The 25,278-nt window shown below is 38.3% G+C and overlaps 1 protein-coding gene and 1 long non-coding RNA gene across 2 annotated transcripts in view; one reads left to right on the forward strand and one right to left on the reverse strand.

Moving 5' to 3' along the window:
- Positions 1–25,278, reverse strand: part of FOXP2 (forkhead box P2) — a 356,192-nt gene that overhangs the window by 127,002 nt on the left and 203,912 nt on the right. The window lies entirely within an intron of this gene.
- LOC110392620 overlaps positions 22,087–25,278 on the forward strand; it is a 10,267-nt gene continuing 7,075 nt past the window's right edge. The window contains exons 1-2 of the long non-coding RNA XR_002434513.1: positions 22,087–22,354; positions 24,388–24,612. This is a non-coding gene — a long non-coding RNA (uncharacterized LOC110392620). The remainder of the gene's footprint in view (positions 22,355–24,387; positions 24,613–25,278) is intronic.

The following is a 25,278-nucleotide window of genomic DNA, read 5'->3' on the forward strand; positions in this document are numbered from 1 at the left end:
AAAGGAGTAAAGGCTCATCTTTTAATACAGAATGACTTACAAATGATGACTACCTGAATACTTCAGTGATCTTATTGTGGCAGTTTAGATTATTGTAAACACAGGAGATAGAAGAAGAACAGAAAACAATTTCAAGAGATCAGAGATGATTTAAAACTCATAAGGAGAAATCACTGTCAGCCTTTGTTCGTATAGCAGTTGTCATATAGTACTTTTTCCTCCCAGTGTGCCGCTTAACTTTAGATACTGCTACCCAGTAAACAACCTCCCAGAAACACACTGTTAATTTCAAAGAATTATTACTGACATTATTCATATGTGAGGACTATGAGACTGTAGAACATTCAGTTCTACAAAGTCATGTGTTGCCATTAAATCTCTGCAAAACAAATTGACAGCTTGAAAGTGTCTTTCAAAATTAATAGTTTAACATGTACGCTTCAAGTAAGCCCCAGTCCCACATATCAACTCTCCAATGAACTAATTTGATAATAACCCATGGTCTAAAAACAGTTCAGTGAAGACAAACTAACAGATGTTTATAAATCTGGCAGATCAAAATCATGTTGGGTCCTACCTCAAATTAACAGCAGCAAGAGCAGATTGCAAGGCAGTCAAAATCACATACAGTTTCCAATAACATTTGTTTCAGATTTGGTAGGCACTTTTCCTAAATTGAGTTATATAAATTAGTAAAACTATACAAAAAAAAAAAAAAAGCCAACATAGACAAAAACAGCAAAAAGTACTGAGGATTAGAAATAATTTTAATAATGCAAATGAAAATCATTATAATGCTTTAAGTAGTGGCTGTATAAGCAGGAAATTTGGGCATATGGTTTCCAGAACTCACTGTGTCTTCTAGTAAAATATTTATTGGGAACACTACTTCTTAATATTTACTGTGCAGCTTTGGCATAGCTGAAATGTAAGCAGAACAAAAATGAAATTAATTGCGTATAACTCACCCTGTTAAACTTGATAAATTGCAGTAGATTTTGTAATTTGTTGGAAATAATTCTAGGAGACACAACTTGCTTTTATTTTCTATTCCAAACCATCATATTTGATTTAGGAATGTCTTAGAATAATTTGTAAAAGTTTTCTCATTTTCATAAAGTGAAAGTTGCCACTAAAAGGAGGTAAACTGATTACCTTGTTTTTTAAAAAGTCAACATAAGCGTATTTTTAGGAAACAGATGTCACTCATATCTTTCCTTTAAAAATAGGAATGTTTAACCTATCAGCCTGTTGCATTTGAGACGCAAAAATGAAAAATGACATCTACGCCCATTAATATCGTCAATGTATAAACAGCACAGCGTGACACATTCTTGAGAGCTGAAGGCTACAAAATCTCTCTGAAACATAAATAACAAAGCACTCAGAAGCATATTTGATGTTGATATTCATCTCTGAGAAAAACACTGCTGCCTGGGCTTCTTATGAAAATAGATGCAGCCCAAATAGATCTCCTGTAATTGGTTTCAGATAGCGAGGTCAAAAGAAATATGATACAAGAAACTATTATGTGGAACAGGCGAAACAAGAATGTTTATACAGGCACTCCCTATTTATACTGACAAGAGGTGTATGCTTTGCAGATAACCAGAACCAAAAATGTTGCCAGAAGACAACCAGATTCTGTCCTTTTTCTAACTCCAAATCCCTTTTTTATTTTTTTCGAATGGCTGCGTACTCTAACATTCCTGCTGAACAAAAAATAAGTTTCTGAACATTAAATAACTTTCCAAATGGCTGCATATGTCAAACAAGAGTCATCTCACTGGTAGCACTATGGAACCGAAACGTATCAACATGCTAAGCTGGATTTAAGGCCAAAGACTGCACTGCACTGGTTGAATAACAAGTTAACCGAATGATTACATGGCCACATTTATTATAAAAATCACTTCAGTAGAACCTCTGCCCCTCACGTCCTGCTGTGCCATCTTCCAGCTGGCTCAGCCCAAGAAGCTCAGAATTACCTACAGTCATGTGAGATCTGTGAAAGACTCTGACAGAAAGATAATGCCGCTCAAAGCTCTCTAATAGCCTTCCAACGCTACTGCTAAACTTTTGTCTCTTGCTGACTGTATTTTCCCAGAAAGTTCTCTAATGACTATCACAGCCAGTCAGCATGGCAGTTTATAATGTTTCCAAATGGGGTAACAAAGCATTTAACTCTATTCAAAGAATCTTTAATTTAAGATGATCCACCTGCTTTCCAACTGCAGTCCCTCCAGGAGAGCTGACAGGAAAAGCCAACATCCACGCACCCTAACGCATCTTTATTTACCTTATTGAGCAACACTGAAGTAAACGAAGAAGATAAAATCTTTGCTTCTAAACCATGTAGGGAAGATAAAACCCAAAGGCCTGCCAGCTGAGGACAAATGTGCCCCATCTGAAAGCCCATGAAGTCACGCCCTTGACTTATCTAAATTCCAAGCCACATAACCAGCCTAATTTCATTTATGAATGGTAGACTGAACATTACAGTATTTCCTTACAGAAGTACAAATGAGGTAACAGGTAGCTAAGGCTGTATTCCTCTAGAAATACATTATCTAAAGAATCGAAATGGTCATTAAGAATCAAGAAGAATTTCACTCAATTAAGCCAGCATCAAAAATGTGCAAATAATCCAACAAAAAAGATGTGTCAGTCTTCTGCATATCCATTAGAAGCTGTGCACAGCCAGGATGTGCAACTGGCTCAATTTCAGCAGTTGAACTGCAGGGCGTTTCAGTTGTGCCTAGAAGTAGAATGCAAACCTGTAAGATATAAAAACGCTTAAAATTGAATCATTTTCAAGAAGAGGAAACAGCACTGGATGCTGCATTACCATCCTGAGCACTCCTACCACAAGTCTGTGAGACAGAAGGACAGATTCAGCAAATAACCTTCCACAATTGCACTTCCAGAAGGTGGTGGTGGCCACCGAATGACCTCAAGCCTATGGGGTGTGAACACTGAATACTGTTGAAAATACCTACTGTATTGATGCTACAGGCATTTGTGGAAAAAATGCCTGGTTCCGAGATCCCAACAGGATCACGCATGAAAGAGATCCCGAGCTGCTCATGTGGGAAAATACAGTTTGTCCAGGACAGCAACCCTTTGTGCCTGGAGAATTTCAAAATAAAAAGGCAGAGTACTTGGAGAGACAGGTGGAAAGTGGGCAGAGCTGTTCCAGATCACCATTTTCTAACTTATGTAGTTACACTACTCATGTGCCTCATCTCAGGAACGTAAGAATTTTACTCCGTCTGGATCTCATTTCCTTGGAGTGAAACCATTTATTTTATTATTTTGTTTTATTATTTTACTAGTTTTGCTTAGGATGATTCTGCCAGTTTCAGCATTCTGAGGGTCTGATTTTGATTCAGATTCATGGTCCTCACTCCAGTACAAACAACAAATGAAGATAACACCTTCAGTGTACCTGAGTTTCTGTTCTGCCCTGATGTTATCCAGGATTAATTTGCAACTGAAGAGAAAAAGTAACAGTAATAAACTGATGAATGCAACATGAAGTCTCATAATGCTGTTTAATAAAAGGAAATTAATCACATAATTGTCATAAACCTATTTTCAAACAGCAATCTATCAGAGAGAAATTATGCATCTGTAGTTATTGACCTTTCATTTTACCATGACTGATTCGTAATTAGACTAGTTTTGTGAAAAATAATAGTTAATTACCAGATTTTTTTCACTCTAATTGTTTTGGCAATTTTTTCTTTTGTTTTTGTTTTGTTTTGTTTTGTGGCATACCTCTTCCCCATGTGAAGGATGCTAAATAAATACAGGGCACTAATAACTTAGCAGCTAACATATTTCATTTTATAAAGCCAAATTTAGCTTCCCTCTATATAACCCAATCTAACAGATACTAAATACTGTTTCAGAAACAACTCTTCATTTCTCCTGCTCATTGTTTGGTTGACCCAGAGCTAGGCACAAAACACCCCTAAAAGCGGCTTGTTTCAACTCCCGCAGTCATTAAGAGGGCTTTTCCCTGCAGACGTCAATCTGCGTTGGTCATTAGGGATACATGACAGACCATGCATAACATGTTCCATGTGAGTAGACTCAAATGGTGTCTCCAAAGCTCAGACCACCTGAAGAATGCAAATGTCAAGGGTTAGGACATATGTGCGCCCATAGCACCAAAGTTGCACTCTACTGACAATTTTCTTCCTTTCATCCCACCTTCGTGAATTTATCTTTCCTTGAATAAAGATAGGAGCAGGCAGTCCAACTCAACTTTATTCATATAACTTACATTGCACTAAGCGAATTAACTGTATGAAAAACAAAAACAGTGCAAACATCTAACACCAGTGTCACAAATTCACAAATGTCCTGCCACAGCTATTTAATGCCTTTTAGAAAGGTGGAGCATGCAGCAGTAAAATGAAGAGCTGACCTCAGGTAGCAATGGCTGCATGTACCAGTTTTTCACACAAAAATTAGTATCAACTATTTCACATGAAAATCAGCTAGCACTTATGCAGAAGCTATTTAAGTGTGATGGGCAAAGAATGAGATCACTACAGCTATCCCAGGTGTGAATTTAGAAAAAAAGAAGACTCCTAGAATTATAATACTTTCATAGATAATATTGCATACATATTGTATACATAATATTGTACAAAATTATACAATACACATTTTACAAATGTACATGAGTATTTGACTTGAAATGCTTTGGTTAACAAAAGGCCTTTCAGGTCTGTCAATTGGAGAATTAACTTACTGGCTGTGAAGACCACTTTCAGATAAAGCAATCTGGAATGGAACAGTGTTGGCTTAGGTGGAATATAGCTGGATCATTTATTAATAGGAAAGGAACTGATGCAAATGAAAACAAGAGCAGCCCCATTCATACTAAAATCAAAACACAGAGCAAATGTGGGAGGAGGAAAAAGCACAATACCAAGGGAAGCACTGTAACAATAGGCTTTTGGAAGGCTGCGGTTTCAACTGATACAAATCTGAAAAGGAAATTCAAAGATTAAAGACAATGAAATCTTCATGGAGATCTTTAAGCAAATGATCAACAAAAATCACATAATGAAGATATAAGCTAAAGCACAAGGTGAGATAACTATAAAACAAAAGGAAGCAAGTACTCATTTAGTTCTGGCCCAGAGCAAGACTCCTAGATCAGAATGTGAAATTTGAAAGTATAGATGTGAGGCTTGATTAGTCTTACTAAGTAATATGGAGAGGTAAAATTTGACTGGTAACAGAGTTCTGGCACGAAGCATCATAAGCCCTGATTCTCATTCTCATGCCCTGAAAGCTATAAACCAAAGCTATCCATCAAACAATGCAAATCTATGTAGCGCCAAAGTAATTATAAATAAACTTACAGGAATTGTAAGAATCAAAATCTCTCAGCCACTCAAAATGTAAAGAATTATATATTTATTGAAGAGTCAACGATTTAAAGGGATCCAATTATTTGGACAACAGCTGATTTGATTTTCTACTGCCCTTACAAATCCGTAGCCAGACACATGAGTAAGAATGGAACTACAAAAAGAAATATTATCAAAATGGTCATATCAAGTTTGAGTTGAATGGGGGGAAAGCACAACAGCCACTACTGAAAAATCCAGTGAGAATTAGTGAAGAAAAAGTTCACACCAGGGTTTCACATTAGATACTGTAAATTTAAAGTTTCTTTTAAAATTATTTTAATATATTTAATTGTTCATTAGTTCAAAAGATCATTTAGAATGGCATAATTTAAAGAAATCTCAGCTTTAAAATATGTATTTATGATGAACAATATTAAAGATGTAAGTCAGCACTGTCATATTATACTCGGATATACACATACAAATGTCATAAAAAACAGGCATTGTGTTTCTTTCACTTTATTCAATTTTTTAAAAAACCACCTGGAGAACTGTAACCATTTTGGGGCACAATGTTTCAAAGAGTTGGACCATCTGAACAGTGACCACAAAATCCAATCTATGGAATAGCAATATCCAATGACAAAAAGAGAAAAAAAGCATCAAGTAGTAGGAGCCTTCAACAAGTATCCATGCAGGAAAAATTAATTGTACAACATGGGTAAGACAAGTAAAAGCAACCTTAAATGGAATTCAGGGAGATTTAATTCCATTTAAGAAGAAACTTTCAAATGTTAAGGATACTGAAGGAGTACAATACATTCTGTGAAGGCAGCAGAATCTTTGTCGTTGGACCTGTTTAAGAAATATCTTCAGGAAGAACAGTGATTATGCTCTGGGACAGAGATCTTTACAAGCACCTTCCAGCCCTATTTTATTTGATTGCATGGTTCATTTGATTCCCGTGAAAGTACGCCAAGTTCGGATTACTGTGATGTCTAACACCTTGCTACTTTTCAAATAACACCATGCTCTCATAAACTGAGTATCATGAAGCTTCAGCATGATTTGTTTCTATGGTAAGTTAACAGCAGTATAAGCTGTGCCTACAGAATCACACTCTGGAATTTTCCGATATTAAGTGGTCACGTTTGTGTTTACAAGACTAACCTTGAGATTTTGAACCGAACACAGAAGTAGTTTATACTAAATGGAATATGGGCTAGAATTAAGGACTCTGTGCCCTAACGGCTATTTGATCCACCTGGACAGAAATTTTTTGTCCTCACCACCAAGTAAGGACATGAGAGTAGCAGAAAACAAGATCTTCCTGATACTACATTTCTTCTTGTAAATAAAGGCCTGGGTGAAAAAAAGAGAGATGGGATGTGGACAGAAAAGCAAGGAAAGAAATGGGGTCTGAAGCACAGTTTGACCAAGTTAAGTTGTATAGTTCCATGCAAAGAAAGCAACTGACTGTATAATTTATTCTGAATTTAAATCTAGAGCTACAAGGCAAAACACAATGAGTACCTTTGATAATCTGATTTCAATCATGTTTTTATGAAATAATTTGATAAAAAATCACTACAGCCTAAGCCACTTAAAAAAAACAGTCTTTACTGCTAAAACTAAATAAACTGAAATCCTACTGAATAAACATGAATGTAAAAAGGAGATCCAATGATAGTAATTTTATTTCTAATTTTTCGGCAGTTTTGCTAATCTTTTTTTTTTTTTTGAGAGAGAGAGATGCACACTCCCCTTTGGATTTGGAGTTAAAAAAATAAAAATAAAAACACTGATACGAGATCAAGAAGAACACCATGCAAATAAAAACTGCCCATTTTCTAGATGCTAGACTTATGAATGGTAACATTCAGCAGTATTCATGAGTGTCTTGATAACACAAAGTGTAAAGCTTGATCAAAACCCCTTGGAATAAGTCTGTAGCATTAAAATCTATTTCTATGTATGGACTGTGAGGCTCCAGGGGAATCTCTGTGCCATGATCACAAATCAATTTATATGTCTGTATGTGCAAAGTAACACACATATTCACACACACACACACACATTTAACTAAATACCTGTTTTCTTGAAGGAAATGCTTATGATCTGTGGAAAACCTAACAAAAGTAGCAGTGGTTAGCTTTGCATCTTTCTGAAAGAGTTACTGCACTTGTGGTCTACATCTGACTGCCTGGATTACTCTGGTTGCCTTCCTCTCAGATTGCATTTAACTCCTCTGGTGCATCTGATTTCAGAGTGACCTAACAGGTGTGATCAACCACACAGATCTCCGTATCTCTGAAGAAGGCAGTGCACCAGTATGAGCCCCAGTCCTCAGGTTCTCACTGCATTTGGAAATTGAGTGTGCTCTGAAGAGTAGCCTAACAGACTGTAGAGCTGAGAAAGAATTCTCCACTTTGGGGACTTTTAAGAGTGAAGATTGTAACAGAGTGAAATGACAAAGAGCTTTAATTTTAAGCTAAAATGCAAGTGAAGACAGGCAGGCAAATGTCCTCAGGCTCCTCATCCTAGTTTCAGCCCTTGCGAGGAGATCTGGTAGGGAGTATATTCTTTATGATTAGAAACTTGCAGGGATGAAAAAGAAAAGACCTGAAGCTAGTAAAAATGTTTTGCAGAAGAGGAACAGAGAGACATTTTGCAATTCCCAGGGCACTTAGGTGCTGGAGAAATGATAGCGACTGTATGAGGAATTCCCAAGGAATGCACATGAGCAACACAACAGGTTAGGCATTTGAATTAAAAGTAGGTGTTCACCAAGCTTGCCCAGGGTAAAATGATCCTTATTATAGAGTCTTGGTACTCACAGTAATATTCATAAGTGCCAAACTAATCAAGGAATTATAATAATAAATATGTTCAGTGACATTATCATCTTTAGATGCATTTGTAAAAAAGCAGACACACCCATCTGCCTCAGTGCCAAACATATGTAATACTTCACATGAGATAAAGTCTCTTCTGGCATCAGATCTTAAAAACTTCATCAGAACCACATAGTATATATTGCATCATTACTACCACTAGTATGCACATTAAAATAAACCACCAGCAACCTAGTCACATGATTAGAATACACAGAAAATGAAGTTTAGATAGAAAATTCACTCCTTTTATCCTTCTAACTACTCTTTTGCTTCACAAAAAAAAAGCCTTTATTTTACCAGTCCTCTCTCATGTCTTGTCATCAGCTTCTTACAATCAAACCTCAGCTACCGGTCTTCTCTTTTAAAGGCATGCCTCAGCACATACTGCACCTAGTTCAGATTTCACATCCTTGTATTTTTCAGATCTTTTCCATAACACTTGCTTGCATCTTCTTGTAACATTTTAAACCTCCTCAACTTCTACAATTCCTCTACTCTTCCTCTCACAAATTTGGGTTTTCTTCTAGAGATTTCTTCATGTCCAGTATCAAATCATCACCATACATATTGTGTATGTGAAAACATATTATTATGCTGCTTCCTTCACATTTGCTCTGCCCATGTAACCCGCACCCCAAGACTGCATCACCTGCACTGGTGGAGCCAGCTCGTCACCTGCCTCCCCACACAGCAGCTGGACAGCATGGGAAGGAAAGAATAAAAAGCCCCATCTCCCACTTCACCTTCATGCGTAATTGGAAACTCGTATCTACCCATGCAGTAATGTTCTCATGTGAGTTATTTGTTTTCAGTACTTTTACAGTTAATTTCAAAAACAGAAGAACGAATAGTCAGGTTGGCATTTTGGATTATGTCAAACCACAGTGGTACTCTAGAACTCTGAGACATCACTGTCTGTATTAAGGAAACACCGCACTTCTGCAAGCTTTTTTAGAAGATGCCTTCATTAGAAATGTGACTTTTTTTTTCCTGAAAAAAGCATGAAACTAGAATTCTAATATCTAAATAAGGATCCTATCCTCATTCTCCAAAACCTTAACCTCTTTCTCAATCAAGACTTTCTGTAACACTCCTGGGCAATTTTCTAACACAACAGACTTTTCTCTAACCAATGACCAGCAGAATTCTCAAACTGGTTGGAATCTTTCACCTTCTGCAATTTGGTAACTATTAAATTTACACATAAACTTTTAAGAAAAACAGGTTGACATATGCAAAAGTACTATTACATATATCTTTCTTTAAAATATTTTGTTGATGACAGTTCCTTGTGTGTAGTCCTCAAGCGTTCTCATATAATCACAAGTTCAGAGACTGAAAAAGGAAGCAAGACTTTTTGAGGAAAAATAAAGAGCTTTAAAAAATTATTAATGCATATGCTTCAGAGCAGAGTCCTTTATGTCACATGAGTACGTTTCATTGTAGGTATGATATTTTAGTATACCAAACCACTCATAGCGCCACTTAATATGAGAATAATAAACTGAGTTTTAGCTCTAAGTCCATCATCACTTCACATCCTGCTTTCAACAGGCAGTGCTCATTTTACAAACACCGCTAGGTAGACATTGAATTGTATGTAAAGAGAAAGTAGAAATAAAGCTTTCATTATTATTATTTTTAACCTTAGGTGTGATGATATGCAACTAATTACTGTTTCCAACATTCTCTTTGCTTTTATTCACTAGGAATCAGTGCATCTTATCTGTGAACACTCACCCATGTTTTCTTCCTATCATCTGTTCTTTATAGAAGGACTTGGAAAACAAAAAACAAACAAGGATCTATTCCTGATGAGGTATTTTAATAATATTCTAGTGTTACAATATATAGTAAGTATTACTTTAGTTATTATTTAAGAATATACAATATCCTGCCTATTAGAAACTTAATTTTTATTTTACGGGACAAATGTACATACTTCCTGCTCTGAGATTTGGAAAATAAAGTAATACAGACACAGTATTAGAGCATTTTTAGTCAAAGACCTTGCCTTTCATGAGAGAATGATCTGTGTTATATCTATTAGTCTGCTGCAGTTCCCAAGGCTCTGCTTGTGCAGTACCACAATGAGTAAAGAATATAAATGGGAGAGAGACCATTTCATGTCAAGACTTTGGGATTGCTTTGAAATACTTTTAGGAGCAGAGTTTATGGCAAAACTCTTATGTAGCTACCTGAACTCAGAGCTGAGGCCAACAGCTGAAGCAATCTTTGATTTCACATGAATGTCAGAGGTTCTCATCCTTTTCTCCAGCAATCTTCGGTTTCATTAATATCATTAAGACGTCAGTGCTAAGGACTCTAACATTTATAGTTAGAAAAAACATACACAGTGAACTACTGAAAATGCTATTATGACAAAATTGCCATCTTTCTCTCAGACTTCATCTACACTGATAAATTGAAGTCATGATTTTCTGTGCTGGTAAGCTGTGAGCACAGCTCTTGGCTGACTGTCTGACTTTTGCTGACCTGCACTCTCTTAAGCAACCCCCACACACAGTTCTGCAGCCAGATTCATCCAAGCAGTAGTCCCACTTTGGAACTCGATGCAATCCCTGTAGTTTGGGGAATAAAATGCTCATTAGCTCAGGGGTGTCTCATCCCATGTCACTCAGCCAGTTCTGCACGCAGGAAACACCATGCTTACTGGTGCAGGTCCTGTCTGTGTGCTGAAAACAGTTGAGCCATGTCTTGTTTTAGAGACTCTCTCAGCTGAGGTACTCAAGATGTGATTTTAGATGACTTGGAAAAGTTTCAAAGGAGCTTGATTTCATAGCACAACAGGCTAGGAAAACAAATCATTTTCATAAACAATAGCAATAAGCACTCCTTGGAAGGGGGAGGGAGGAGGAAGTTTCACAGAATCACAGAATTGTAGGGGCTGGAAGGGCTCTCTCGAGATCATCGAGTCCAACTTCCCTGCCAAAACAGGCTCCCGACAGCAGGCTGCACAAGTAGGCGTCCAGGCAAGTCTTGTATGTCTCCAGAGAAGGAGACTCCACAACCTCTCTGGGAAGCTTGTTCCAGTGCTCTGTCACCCTCACTGTGAAGAAGCTCTTATGTACATTTGTGTGGAACTTCCTATGCTTCAGTTTGCGGCCATTTCCCCTTGTCCCATCGCTACGCACCAAGGAAAAGAGTATGGCCTTGTCCCTTTGCCTCCCACACCTCACATATTTATAAACATTAATCAGATCCCCTCTGAGTCTTCTTTTCTAAAGGCTGAACAGACCCAGGTTGCTCAGCCTTTCCACACAGAGGAGATGCTCCAGGCCCTTTCTCATCTTTGTGGTCCTCCGCTGGACTTTCTCCAGGAGATCTCTGTCTTTTTTGTACCGAGGAGCTCAGAACTGCACACAGTACTTCAGGTGAGGCCTGATCAGGGCACAGTAGAGAGGGAGGACCACCTCCCCTGAGCTGCTGGCCACGCTCCTTTTAATGCACTCCAGGATGCCATTGGCCTTCTTGGCCAGCAGGGCACACTGCTGGCTCATGGCCAACCTGTCGTCCACCAGGACCCCCAGGTCCTTCTCTGCAGAGCTCCTCTCCAACAGGTCATCCCCCAACCTGTACGGGTGCACGTGGTTATTCCTCCCTAGGTGCAAGACTCTGCACTTGCTCTTGTTAAACCTCATCTGGTTCCTCTCTGCCCAACTCTTCAGCCTGTCCGGGTCTTGCTGAATGGCAGCACAGCCTTCTGGTGTGTCAGCCATTCCTCCCAACTCTGCGTCATCAGCGTACTTGTTGAGAGCGGACACTATCCCCTCCATGAAGGTCACTGATGAAGCTGTCAAACAAGACTGGACCCAGCACCGATCCCTGAGAAACACTGCTAAATACAGGCCTCAAGTTTCATTCTGAAGTGTGTAAACAAGAACCTCAAACAACATCCCATAGTGCCTACTGACCATTTTTCAGTGCCAGTTTTATATGGCCATCTTATGCACCTTGGGTGACTTTCAGTACTGACGTCAAACTTTTGACATCAGCCACAATTTTACGAGAAGCCTGCTTTCTTAGGAGCCAAAAATCAGAACTATCTTTGAAACAGTGACTACGAAGAGGCCTAGGAAATTCTTTAAAAATAACAACCGCTGATAATTTTCTGTAATTTTCTACATCAAGATCTGAGAAGACTCTGATTAGAAGCCTTGTGTCTTTATAAGTAGCTAAATTATTTGTTCATTACAAAAAAAGAGAAAAGATGAATCACAGAAAGACTACATGGACTAATGCTGTAAATTAAAGACACTGAGAATCACGATGGAATAGGAACAAAATAAAAACATCATGAGTAATGTTGAAGAGATTAAATTTCTGCCTGACTAGAAGGCATTGAAAAAGCTCTTATTAGTAATCAAGAGTGTAACAAGTAGGCCAGCACAGTATCATTGAAACGATATATTCTAGTGACTGGAGATGATTATGCTAGTCAGGAAAATAAATTAATTTTACTTAAGCTGACTTCCTTTATCTTCAAGACAAGTGTTTCTTTGACTTGTCTGACACAGTTAAAACAGTACAGATACTCCCTTTATTACAAGCAACATTGGCAGATGCCGAAACTACAAAGTGAGCACTTTCACTGCTCAAGTAAGCACCATTCCTAGAAATTTGTAGCAGGCACATGGAATGCACCCAAGTTTTTACATCATCTTGCAAGACAAGTCACATCATCATCACCATTTGAAAGAACTTAGGTTGTGAATTAATTAAATTCCAAAGTAGACTTTTTGCAACAAAACTAAAGTTCCCAAAATCCAAATAGCAACAGCTGAAGGAATTTTCACATATAGCAATGAGTATAATTGTTGGAAGAAGACATTCTGAAACTTAGCCGAGTTCAAGAGGGATTGACCTCAGCTTCTGCATTCCAGAATGAGTTGTTTTTTTTTTTAAGACAAAGTTCCATTGCATTTTTGTGTTTTGTAGAATGAAATGCTTCTCTGAGAAGCGATGCGTATTCTAGAATTTTCTTAAGTTCTGCAAATATCCCATACTAATTCTGGCCTAGCAGAACTCTAGGTATTTTTCTAGGTGTTACAATAAGTCAAAATAATTACAGCTAAAGCTCCAACAAGACAGTTTTATAAAAGTTAAAAATGACTGATAAGAAGAACAGTATTTATACTCGAGAACAAAGAAGGGGATTCAACAATGTATATTCACACAGCCATAAGTTATTGTGCTGTATCAAACCTGTCACAAACCATATGTATTCACCCATACTCTAATATAGCTTCAGCTAGTTGCCTGAAATTCTCAGCTAAAAAGTAGTATTCTGGGAACAGAGAGAGTTCAACGTTTTACATGGTAGTCTTTAGTATTTACTCAAAATGAAAGAACTGGAAGGACCAAAGACAGAAGGAGATCTGGTCCTTCATGCAGTCTTGCATTTCTTAAACTGTTTTCCATGTAGAAAGGAATAAAAGCTTCTGACAAGCAAAGAAAGAAGGGACAGGTCAAATCTGTGTTTGATTAAGTGGTTATATTGTTAAGTTCTACCATATGTTGACTGTCCAAAAGATTATAAATACAATTGAATATAAAATATTTTTTATACAGAGAGGTGTTCAACCAGTACAAACTAGCTGCAGTTAAACTCTGCTTTTTCTGATTACTCTGTGTGCTAAACTGTCAGTGTCTCGTGTCTATTCATACTGTAGCTCATTTCAAGTAAGATCCAACCATATATGTATTTTAAATATTCAAATCCTTTAAAACTAGTAAGAAAGAAATACAGGGTGAAGGTGAAACTCAAGGCACAAACTCCACTCTGCAGTGTCTCAAGAATTTGGTGCAGAGAAGAGTGACTTCTAATGGCACAGGTTCTCATGTTTTTGTAGGACTCTCCAGAGAGATACAAATGTTTCTGGACAAGCATTACAGGTTCTCAGCCCCATCTTGTTTAGTAGGCTAATTGTTAATGGAAGATGCTAGAGAGATGACCTGCCACTTTAAAACACCTTTTGTCAATGTTCAGGGGAAGTTAAGCATAGTGAGTTGCAGCACCAAATAAATAAATGTAGCCCTTCCTACTGCCTCCTTTCGATGTGCGGAAAAATAATTCTATTTCCATACTCATTCAGTCGTCATTTCTTGTTCTGATTATGCCAGTTAGAGCAGTCCTCTTAGTGAGGCGGGCATCTGTCTCCTAGAAATCCTACCCATCTGTTCATATGCTAGGAGGTACTAACAGCTGCAGAACAAATTTGATATAGATCACATAACTATTCCCAACCACTAGTGAGGAGAGAAGCTACAGACTGCCCGGCAAATACTCTGCAAAGGTATTTATGCTGGTTCTGCCCTACTATACTCTTTTCCTGTGCTATGAGATACAGACTACATAAACCTGATTATATATATAATAAGCACATGAAATATAAACTCTAGAAATTTCCATTAAATCTGAAAAGTATTTTGAACTGACTTTACTGAAGCTACATACAACTGCCACATGTGTGATAAATTCATGATGAGAGAACTATATCTAAATAAGATATGATTGTACATGTGCTAACAAAAAATTGCAATTAGTTTTTAGTTCGAAAACTCATCAGCTTAAAATTATTTCTTTTTTAGTATGAAGAATGTCTACTTCATACACTGTTTAGTTCCCTGGCAAACATATGAATTGTTTTCAAATGAAATTCAAATTCCATATTCTCAAAAGTCCTAGACAGTTTGACCTCTGAGAAACCTCACTTTTTTTTTTTTTCTTTATAATGTGTCAACTTTCCTTTTCTGCTCACAGTCTTCTTCCCTGGGTGACTCCACGATTTTTCTCATGTTGACCTACATGGCAGTCTCATCTTCCTTCATGTTATCATTTCACACAAGAACTTAAAATCTTCCCTCAAAACTTGCTCTTTTCAGTTAGCTTCTTAATACAGAACTTAATCTGGCCTCCTTCCAAATGCTATCCATGGATAAGCTTAAATAAAGGATAAGCTTAAATAATGGCAAATTAACAAACAAAATGTCCAGACCTAAATGCCACTAACATGTATGTGTATGTTGAATTAGACTGATTTAATGGTATTTCATGACTTCTTACTGCTGCTCTTCACTGTTCTTTTCTCTTGTATTTTAATCCCTGTTGAATCAAATTTATATAGTGCAAACAGAATGTTTAAAATTGTCTTTTAAAATTGACAGCAGAGGGGCAATCTGACAGAATGGCATCTGACATGGAAATGTGTATGAAGCAAAGGTGTATCACTGAATTTGTCCAAGCAGAAAAACTGTACCTATTGGCATTCATCGACACTTGCTGAACATTTATGGAAAGCAACCAGTGGATGTGAGCAGGAACAGAAAAAACACCACATGCAAGTTTGTCAGGACCTACTGAACCAATACGAGGCTGAAGGTGACAGTTTCCTGTATTGCATCATTACTGTGACGAGATGTGGTGTCACCACTATGAGCCAGAGTCAAAACAGCAGCCCATGGAGTAGCAAGATGTGAGTTCCCCATCAAGGAAAAAGTTCAAGACACAGCCATCAGTGGGTACAGCGATGCACACTGACTTTTGGGATAGGAACGGGGTGATTGTTCTGGATTTCATGGAACCCAGAAAAACCATCAATTCTGACTGCTACACTGCAATGCTGACTAAGCAGAAGGCTCAAACTTCCAGAGTCAGGCCAGAGGAGAAAACAACCTTTCTCTTGCAACACATTAATGCCAGGCCCCATATCAGTTTGAAGACTGTACAGCACATTGTGAATCCTGGCTGGACTGTCCTACCACTCCCACCATGTAGCCGAGATTTGGAGCCTTCTGACTTCCATCAGTTTGAGCCATTGAAAGACAGACTGTATTGGCGACATTTTCCTAGCAAAGACACCATCACAGTATCTGCAAAACGGTCACCTCCGCTGGTACCGGTCTTTATGAGTGCAGACTGCAGGCTCTTGTTCATTGCTGGCAAAAATGCAAAAGCTAATGGTAGTGACTGTGTTGAAAAATAGAGTGAAAAATAGCTGAAAAAATCACTCAATAGGCTAGTGGAACTGTGCTTTTGTATCTGTTGTAGTTTCCAAGGAAATAAATAAGAGGCATTACTTTCAGAGGGATCTACTCACATGAGTAGCAGAGATTTTTTACATGCCACGTATGACCACCATGCAGTACTGATTTGCACACAGAAACATTTAACGTATTAAGATAAATGGGCACTGGGAGGGAAATTTGTCAGGAAAGAAGAGACTAGGATTCTGCATTAACACTTGGGAAGCATCTCCAAATACCCTAATATTGAAGAGAAAGGTGTTTACGCTCCATAGTAATGAATCATATACTTTTGAATTTGTTTGCATATACCTTAGGATAATTCTGAATTGGGCAACATAAAAATTAACTGTCTATTCACTTCCGAAAATCCTGGCTATCCTCTTCAAGATTGGTTGCCGTTTGTCCCCTGTGCTTTGAGACCGAGCATTCAAAAATGCAGACCTACAATAGTCAAAATGTTCCTTCTTATCTGGAGGCTTTAGGTATCCCCCAAGACTTTTATATAAATGTAGTGCACTCTGGTTTACATTAGAAAAGGAAACATTTATCTTATCACATTGATATCAGCTCAGTACAATATTACATTCTGGAATAAGAAAATATTGCAACTTTTCTTGGAAAGGTCAAGAGGTACTGTTTATCTTCAGGGCATAATGAATTACATCGCATTGCTGGGCTAGGAACTCCAAGAGAACAGTACATGTTTTGACACATAATGCACAGCTCAGTGTTCTGAAACAGGAGATGGAATAACAAACAAAGCTATGGTGTAATATTTTGCCTTCAAAATTGTGTATAAATAGGAAACTACACAAGAAATCTGGTAAGTAACTAGTGTTCTTGCTAGTAAAAAGAAAACCTATATATGTGGGACAATTCTAATGTAAGATGACCTACAAATCTCTTCAGCCTATTAACTGCATTCTAAATTAAGAGTTTACTTTCATACATTAGGAGTTAAACTTAACAGCTGCTAAGGAAGGCAGTGGAACAACTACAAGTTTCTGGCTTCCAGTTTTCACAGGTAGAACACTCTCAATTCATTTTTATTGGTCACTAAATACTGCCCATCATTCTAAAGTGTTTTAAGTTAAATTTTACAATGATTGATCAGAAGAGAAAATATATATATATTGCTTAACCTGAAGTCCCAATAATAGAGACTCATGTCTCTTCACATTTCCTCCATCAAGCTCAGTAACGTATAAATGGAAATTATAGTGGAAAAATCTGTGATCATATTTATTAAGCAAAAAATGTTTTGCCTATAGGAAACAACTGAAACACAAGCAAAATTTTAATATCCTTATCTTTCAACAGCAGCTCATTTACATCTCACCAGTCGTTTAAGAGGAAAATTAACAGATCTTAATTTGCTAAAATGAATGAGAAAATGAACTAAAGAATGAACTGTGTAGTCTGTGGAAAAAATGAGTGATTTATACTTGAGACTAGTGGAAAACCAGTGCCCTTGCAAAATCTCCAGTGCCCTGCAAACTTCTGCCTGCAATTCTGTTTTGCCTGGTACATCACGAAGTTGGCAGCATGCAGACAAATACAGAGCAGTGATCTGTACAGGTGACATGGCCTCGATGTGCCCCATTTCTGCTCAGAGCTGAAGAACTTAGCTACTAATTTCTAGCCAAAACTTCTGCAAGGTAATTACCCTAACTGTTCAGTTCAAATTCAAAACAGTGATCACAAGTGCTCAGATTTCACTTTTCAGAATTACAGAATCACAGAATTGTAGGGATTGGAAGGGACCTCTGTCATCATCTAGTTCAAGCCCTCTACTATAACAGGTTCCCTAAAGCAGGTTACACAGGAAAGCATCCAGGTGGGTATTGAATATTTTCAGAGAAGGAGACTCTGTAACCCTCAAAGAAAATTTTTCTCATGTTTATATGGAACTTCTGTGTTCCAGTTTGTTCCCATTATATCTTTTTCTGTTGCTGGGCACTGCTATAAAGAGCCTGGTCCCATCCACTTCACTCCCACCCTTCAGATATGTAAAAGCATCGGTATGTTCCCCTCTCAGTCTTCTCCAGTCTAAATAGGCCCAGGTCTTTCAGCCTTTCACAGAGTCACAGAATGGTAGGGGTTGGAAGTGACCTCTGAGGATCATGTTGTCCAAACCCTTGCTAAAGCAGATTCCCTACAGTAGGTTACACAGGAAGGAGTCCAGATGCGTTTTGAATACCTCCAGAGAAGAAGACTCCACAAATCCTCTGGGTAGTCCATTCCAGTGCTCTGTCACCCTCTCATAGTGACATTATAAGTGAGATCTTTCCCCATAAGGGAGATGCTCCAGGCCCCTAATCATCTTTGTGGCCCTCCATTGAACTCTCTCTAGAAGATCCCTGTCTTTTTTGAACTGAGGAGCCCAGAATTGGACATACTATTCCAGATGTGGGCTCACCAGGGCAGAGAAGATGGGGAGGACAACCTCCCCTGATCTGCTGGCCACACCCTTTTTAATGCACCCCAGGATACCACTGGTCTTCTTGGCCACAAGTGCATGCTGATACCACCGGCTCACGGTCAACCTGCTGTCCATCAGGACCCTCCCAAGGTCCTTCTCCACAGAGTTCCTTCTCAGTAGGTCAGGCCCTAACCTGTACTGATGCATTCTGTTATTCCTCCTCAGATGTAGTACTCTGAATTGCCCTTGTTGAAGGTCATCAGGTTCCTCTCCACCCACCTCTCCATCTTGTCCAGGTCTTGCTGAATGGCAGTTCAGCCTTCTGGTGTGTCAACAACTCCTCCCAGCTTTGTATTGTCAGCAAACTTGCTGAAGGCTCATTCTTATCCTTCCATTCAGGTCACTGATGAAGATACTGAACAAGACTGGACCCAGTACTGACCCCTGAGGAGCACCTCTAGTTACAGACCTCCAACTAGACTCTGCACCACTGATCACAACTCTATGAGCTCTGCCAGTCACTCAGTTCTCAATCTATCTCACTGTCCACTCATGTATCCTGCTCTTCCTAAGCTTATCCATGAGGATGTTATGGGAAACAGTTTCAAAAGCCTTGATGAAGTCAAGGTAGACAACGCCCACTGCTCTCCCCTCATCTATCCAGCTGATTCTGACATCACAGAAGTCTACCACGTTGGTCAAACATGATTTCCTCTTGCAAAGCCATGCTGATTACTGCTGTTATGCTTTCTCTCTTCCACTTGCTTGGAGATGGTATCAAGAATAAGTTGCTCCATCCCGTTCCTAAAGATGGAGGTAAGGCTGACTGGCCTGCAGTTTCCTGGCTTCTCCTTCTTGACCTTTTTGAAAACTGGAGTGATATTGGCTTTCCTCCAGTTCTCAACAACATTCAGCAACAGACCCTGCTGAATCAAGAAAGAAGAAAAGAGAGCAGAAAATGAAGGCTTCCCTCAGGGGATGCAAGAGGATCCCCCATAGCTAAATAGATGCTTGAGGTGGCTGGCCTTCTGATTCATAACATGGGAGACAGTTAAGGAACATTGGTCACTGTTTTGGTTTTGGACCCCACCTCCCAAATCCTTCAGTTTAAAGCCTGCCTCACTAGGTTGATCAGCCTGCTGCCAAAGATTGCCCTGCCTCTTCTAGAAAGGTGGATCCCAACCCACCCTAACGGGTTATAATCTTCACAGAAAGTCATATTGATATAAAAAACAAAACACTTGCACTGGCACCAGCCATGAACACAGGAATTGATATGCATGATATGCATATTTCTGGCTTCCCTCTTTTCTCTCAATGGCAACGTTAAAGAGAATATACCTTTTAAAACAGGCAAGGAGAATCACTCATGGAGCTGGAATATGTATCAGATGGCCAGTGAGAGCACTAGCTTTCATAATATTCACACTCAGCACAAGAACCCACATTTCAATCTGCTCTGTCACGAGATACTGAAACACACGGTGGTCCAAGGAGTGTCAGTATGAGGTGCCCTAATGCATACTACAGATCTTTATTAGTGTGGATAAAAGAAAGCGAAGGTACAAATCAACAGTCGCATCTAGATAAAACATGAAGGACAAAGGAAAGTACATTAATTTCCATTCAATTCATAAAAGATGTGTGACAAATACAAGGGACTCTTCACATTTGTGGCCACTGGGTCATGTAAGGGAACAGTGAAGATCAGTATGAACTGTATTACTTGAAGGACTCTATCAAACTGACAAACAGAAGTAGCACAAAAATGCCAACCAAACGGCTTCAAAAGTGTCCAAAAGAAAGCCACTGAAGAGGCTGAGCTTGAACCTACACAATCTTGGAGACAAAAGCATAGCTGGATCAGTTTTACTAAACACTATGACAAACACAGAAGTTAGTGGATTGTCAGGGCTTCACTTTTAGATAATAACTCTTACCTCATAATACAGAAAAAAAAAACAACTGTAAGAATAAATATTATTTGGAGTGTTACAATACAGGTTTTACAGTTCTGGGAGATAAATACATGATCAAATTGAACAGTGAAATAGGGAACTGGGATAATAGTCTTGTTCAGAAAACAGTCTGGAAGATGGCTTGAGTCTGGCCTGCCACATATAGAACTTATGTAACTGTCAGAAGAAAGTAGAGTGAAAATAAAGAAAACAGTATTTTGTTCTCAAAAAAAAAATAATTGAAAAACCATGTTCATGAATTCTTTTACTTTCTGGTAGATCTGTCCTTTCCTTTGTTTTTTCCAAGGGACCTGAAGAAGCTGAAGTATGCCCAATTATTTACAGTCTCATCAAAGGTATCAAGAGAATATTGTTGGAAAAAAGAATAATACATGTTTTGGCCAGATTTCAAGACAACAACCACAACTGCCTCTGTCAAAAACTGAAATGAACAGGAACACCTAGAACACTCCTTCTTCTTTTGTTTTCTTTCCAAAGTATTTTTACTTTCTTGTCACAATTCAAGCAAAATCCAAGAAGGAAAAATAACAGATTTACAGGAAGCTTAGATTTTTTTATAACATTATCGGATTAATGACAAATATTAATAGCCTTGAACAGAGCTATGCTCAGTTCTGCCAGCTGATTAGTAAGCATGTATCGAAGTCTTGAAAATAATGTTATCCGCAGAGTTTTTCTTGAGAATAATACTTCCATTTTAAGAATAGTGTCTGATACAATGCTTAAAATTCCTGACAAATTACCATTAGTGTCCAAACTGCTAATTCAATGAGCTAAAACCATAACTATAAAGTAGTCAAATTGAAAAAATATAGCTCACAACTGTTGCAAATTTAGCCAAGTTCTATCAATTGTCCCTTACCATTTAGGGAACAATGTATATGAGCGGATAGCTTTGCTTCCCACACATTTTAAGACAGAAAAATTAAAAACTCCAGAAAGTTTCTACTTTGATATTCTGTGACTTCTCTTTAATTTATTTAACTTTTGTCAGGTCCTACTGGTAACTTTAAAAAAAAAAATTACTGTTCGTTCAAAGTAAAGCCATTTGGCATCCACCATTCTCTAACGGCATTTTGAGAACCAAAATCCATAGAGGACTTTTAAATACAAAGTGAAAAGACTTCACAGTCTTTCTGGATGTACCAATACTGAATAGCAGTGTTGATACATCATAATAGTTCAGACTTGCTAAAAAGACTGCCTGTAATTTCAGTAAGTCAGGTCACCATTCTCTGAGAAGGAGCCGAAGATATTCCTGGACTCTCTGGACATCTTAGATTTAACACGTGGCCTCTGAGAGCATTTTTCATCTTTTAAAACTGAGTTTTGGCTTCAAGGAATGTTTCTGAAGGGCCTGGCTAGCTCCAGGCATTTAACCCTGGCTGTGCACTTGCAGCGCACCAAGGGGGTATCTGCCAACTGGAAGCCACCGACAGCGCTGAAGACGACACGTGACAGCACGCTACAACACGGCAAACCCAAGACTAACAAGAGTATCCCAGAGAACCCTAATCATTTTGAACAAATACAGAGAAATAAGTTACTGTCCGAGGATCTAAGGAAATTTTGGAGGCCAGCTTCGGAAGGAGGAGTGGGACCAAGAAGAAGAATGACAAAGTCATGAACAAAGTAAGTTTTATTATGATCATTCAAGTACTTCCAGCCTGTGGTAGTAGGAGATGCAGCAATTAGTGGTCATCCTTGGAAAAGGTAAAGAAAACCAGAAAAGAACAGTAGTTTCTGCCTTGAGGAATCTATCACATCTAATTCACAGCATGGGGACTGTTGGAAGTTACAGTTAGCCCTTACAGCACTTCTCTGATCATTGGACTATGTGTAAAAAAAAAAAAAAGGAGATATTTTGTACTACCTTTCCCTGATATTTTGTACTACCTTTCCCTGATATTGCCAAAGCTCTTATCCTTCAAACTGAAGTTCCTCTATTAAGCCTCAGGTGGATATAAAAGGGCCTGTAAGGACAGGAATGATGGGAAAAGCCCTTAAGATGCTTATTGTAGTCAATCATAAAATAGAAGAAACAAGAAAGAAAAAGGTATTTGCTCATCAGATCACACAGAGACAATTAGGGATATCAGACTTCTCTAAGAGATTTTTATTATTATGGAAATAATTACAGATGAGCAAAAACACCCACCATGTAATGCTACACTTTGTATAAATACAGTGCACAGACAGATTTTGCAACCGTTTGGATTATTAAGGAGGTTAAGGGGCTACCGAATTAAAGTATAATTAAGATTTAAAGTGTAAAGTTTCTCATGCATCTATTGTGATTCAATGACATAAAAACAACAGGTTAAAGAATATTTTCCATGTCTATTAACATAGATTGAAGGAAGTCAAATTTTTGGCCTTCTTCAAGAGTAACAAAAAACAGCCCCCCAAAACAAGACATTAAGAGAAGGCTTTAGTAGCAAAGTTCCACGTAGCAGCAAAGCTGAACTGTGCCATCCACTTTTCTGTATGCAAGTATGCCTTAATTTATACTCTGGGTTATTCTGGCACCTGAGCAGATTAGTATCAGGTTATGTAGATTTGTCAGTACAACACAACCAGCAGGCTGATATGCCATCCTGACATGTGGGTAAGCTCTGGAATAGATTTTTGGTCTGTTGGTTCTCTTTTAACAGGAGACAAGTTTTTGCTGACCTTTAGTTCTTGATTATGGCACCTCTTTCTGCTCCCAAGTGTCCATCCCAGAGGCTCTGTGGTTTCACCCTCAACATTCCCATTCAGCTCCTCCTCTCCTTTCGGCCTATGCTCTCCTAGGTACATGTGCAGACCTGCAGCTTGGTTTCCTTACTGTGGTCCTCACTGCTAGCTTCTTTCTGATTCTCCTTATCAACACTATGCTCCCAGTAATTGCCCTTGCATTACAGAGAACATCTAAACCAGGCAGCATAGCCTCTCAAAATAGCCCCTACACCATGTCAGTGAAACAGCTCCCATCTTCAGAAACAGCCTCTGTTCTTAGCCTTCACAGGAGAGCTCCTGTCTCCCAAAGTGGTCCGCTAACTGGGAAGAAAATATTACTTGAATTATGACCTAAACTCCACTGAGAATAATGAAATGTCAGCCATTTTGAAAGACGGCATTTAGATATGGAAATCTCCTCAATAGAGTATTCTGAGCTAGCCACGGCTAAGAAAATAAAACCTCATGGCTGGTGAGGAAAAATGAGCAACAGCCAAAACACACGTGTGTTTGAAATGGCTTCAGCTGTAGTGCAGACATTAGGTTTCAATAAGTTTTAACAATAAAGAAAGTGGCAGAAAACTGGCTGCTTCTACTGCAAAATCACACAGGACTAAAAAAAGTTTTTGACAGGGTTATCAAAAGGATTCACTTGAAATTAAACTAAGAAATCATTAACCAATTTACATTTTAAATTCTCAAACAATTAATTCTATGTTCATGCAGTTAGCATGGGGGAGATTATGATATATTTAAATCTCAATTATAATGTGCAAAAACTTCAACGCATTTTAAACGAAGCACTACATGTAGCATTCCTGTAACAATTAGGCTGTTTCTTAATTTTTTGGGTTACTTTCTTTCCAGTCAGTTAACTCTCTGATTTCCATACCCTTGTATTTCACTAACTCTCAGCCCCTTGCATTCTCTATCCCCATCATCTTTAGGATCAACTGACTTCTTCCTGAGGCTTTGCTACAGCAGGATTCCCAGAAACCAAGTCAGGCCACAGAGGTCCTGCCTGATGCCATCAGAGCTGGCCAATGTGGGAGCCACAACTCCCAGCATTTGGGAAAGGATCATCTTTCAAATCTCCCAAGGATTTGGAATAATGCTCCATCAGCTCATGCACGCAGCTTCACCACTACTGCCATGAACATGAACTATCACAGGTATGCTAAGTCACGCTTATTCGATTGCTGAGTTACAGCCTAAAAACTTGGATTGCCATCGTTACAGTGAGGTTTACCTGGACTTATTCATTCACATGCAGAGGATAAAAAATATGAAATAGCTATGGCTGAATCTTTAATTTATTCTTCATGGGGTAAAATATTCAAAGTAATTAAGCAAGCTCGGAGTACAGGAGTCTAACGTCACCACATCTCAGCTCTGAATTTGGGTTGTAGATCTGGAGCATTTGGGAAAAAAGGCAGCAGTCCTAATGCTTCCTTCAAATGAACAATGTGATTTCAATGTAAACTAAAAAAAACATACCAGTGAGTGGATAAAATCTGGTATAGAAAATTAAAAAAAAAAGACTTCATCTTTACACTACAATTATTACTTTAGAACTGAAATTCTGTGCAAATGTCTTTTCATTTTATTTGATGCATGAAAATACATTTCAAATCATATTTTCAAAAAACAGATGTCAAGCCTTATTTGATAGGAAAATATGACGCTGAAAAAATAACTCTGAATAATGGTAGGAAGGCCAATATATTTTAACATTACAATATCCAAATGTTGCATTTCATAACTATAAATTGTATTAAACTAATAGAGCAAACAACATTTTGATTCACCCAGAAATGCCCTCAGTGCAGTTTTCTGTG

Source organism: Numida meleagris, chromosome 1, assembly GCF_002078875.1.
Source record: "Numida meleagris isolate 19003 breed g44 Domestic line chromosome 1, NumMel1.0, whole genome shotgun sequence".
Lineage (NCBI taxonomy): Eukaryota > Metazoa > Chordata > Aves > Galliformes > Numididae > Numida > Numida meleagris.